A 2500-nucleotide genomic window follows, 5' to 3' on the forward strand; every position below is an offset into this window, starting at 1 on the left:
TGGCAGTCGTAAAAATGTCTGCGCTTTGACTTGCTCGATCGACCCCGCTCTCACGGCGAGAATACGACTTATTGCCTTGAGTATGTCAAATGCAGGTGTCGTAGGGGAAGTTGCGCCGTGGCAAAGCTTTAGCGCGCCGAATTGCGGTTGATTGGGAAGAGTCAAGAGTGAGACTGCCAAATAACCTCTCAAATAATGAAAGAGAGATGCTGATTTCCTGTAGTTGAATAAAGGGCTGTCAAAAAAATGCGTGTGTGTGTGATACATATGTATACATATATACAATATATACAATATATAGACACATACATACATACATATTTTATAATAAAATATGCATATATATATATATATATATATTATATATTTTTTATAATTTATATATATATATATATATAATATAAAATATATATAATATGCATATACATCATGTTATATTCATTTAAATTTTTTATATACATATATATGTATGTATATGTATATGAATATATACATATACATTACATATACAATAAACATATACATACATGCATACACCAACACACACACATACACCACAACACACACAAACACACACACACACACATATAATATATATATATTATATATATATGTATATATATATATATATATATATATAATATATATATATATATATATATATTATATATATGTGTGTGTGTTGTGTGTGTTGGTGTGTGTGTGTGTTTGTGTGGTGTGGGGTTTGGGTTGGTGTGTGTGTATGTATGTATGTAGTATGTATTTATGTATGTATGTATATAAATATATGTGTGTATATACTAAATATATATGTGCATATGTATACATATACATATACATACACTTTCATGTCAGATCAGGTTTCACCTGCTACTGGTAACATGTAATCCAGTACTACCTGTTTCATGGTCAGGTGGTCGGCGACTCAACCAGCTTCCCTATCCATTCGGTTTTGTATGAGAAGAGTGGCTAGTCACCCTCCTTAAACCATGTTGAATATTTGGGACATGGAATGGGAGAACATTGGAAAGATGAGGAAACGTGGAAAACGTAAAGAGGGAATGGAGAGATAAAGGGCAACATCTTGGGAAAAGACAGAGGTAAGATGGAGGGAACAAGGTGATATTAACAGTGGTCATTTTCGGATATATTCTGAGGACAAGAGACACAAACGTGTTGTAGCGTTGCTATTTTTACAAACAGACTAAGTCAGGCCGTAATGGAGGTTTACTGCTGCAGTGAAGGCCGATGGTGTTAAGGTTGTGTGGGAGACCAGTAAATCAGTGGTGAAGGTTTTTACATGGGCAACCAGCGATCGTCTAGATGAAGAGGTGGAGGAAATGTATGACAAAATCGAAGAAAAATGAACTGAAAAGGTAAAGATTACGTTTTGGTACTTGGAGATATGAATGCAACTGTTGAAGAAGGTACACTTGGAATGCACCAGGAGATATAAGGAGATTCCAGCTGGACTGTCAGGCAAAGGTTTAAGACAAGTGTGAAGAGCTCGTGTTCCTACCAAGGGGCAGATGTTGATTCTGATCATAATCTGGTGATTATGAAAGTCGGTCTCAGGCTGAATAAGGTAGCCAAAGCAAAATGAATCCTAAAATGGAACAGAGAACGACTAAAGGCTGAAAAAGGAGAGGAGTATGTGAAAGCAACCAACAACGAAGTGTCGAGAAACACCGAAACTGTAATCACTGTAAACAACAGGTGGGGAAGATTACAGAACGCAATGACTAATGGTGCAGAAAACACCATTGGTAAGGTGAAAACGAGAAGAATAAAGAAGCCTTGGGTGACTGAAGAAATGCTAGTTAAAAGGATGAGCGGAGAAAGTGGAAAAATGTTGACACCGAAGAGGGCAGGAGAAAATACCGAGAACTGATCAACGAACTGAGAACAACGGGCGGGGCAAGAGAAGAGTGGTAGGAAGAGGAGTGTAGAGAAATAGAAACGCTGGATTATATGAGAAGATCCGATCAAGTATACCAGAAAATAAAGACATTAACATTCAACAAGAGAAGTAGCAATGTTTAAATAAGAATAGAAAATAAAATGGGGAATTACTAACGGACCAGAACGACATCAAAAATAGGTGGAAGGAATATATAGAAATGCTGCACAACGAGAATGGAAATCCAACAGAACTGTCTGTAGAAGAGGAATCAGAAGTTGATAAGTTCGAAATCGGACCAAACATCATGAGAACGGAAATACTAAAAGTGATTGAAGAACTAAAAACGAGGAAGGGTTGATATCAGGAAGATATCAGAAGATTGGAAAGTGCAGAGATGTGGTTTTGGAGAAGAATGGACAAAATGACAAATGAGAAAGTATTGCGAAGGACTGGAGTGAGAAGAACATTGACCTCATTTACAACCGGTAGAAGCAGTGGATCGGTCACGTTATGAGGCGCCAGGGACTGCTAAGGGATGTCATCGAGGCTAATCGGCAGAAAGGGCAGAGGAAGGAGGAGAATGACGTTGGTCGATCA

This window comes from Penaeus monodon, chromosome 43, assembly GCF_015228065.2.
Source record: "Penaeus monodon isolate SGIC_2016 chromosome 43, NSTDA_Pmon_1, whole genome shotgun sequence".
Classification (NCBI taxonomy): Eukaryota; Metazoa; Arthropoda; class Malacostraca; order Decapoda; family Penaeidae; genus Penaeus; species Penaeus monodon.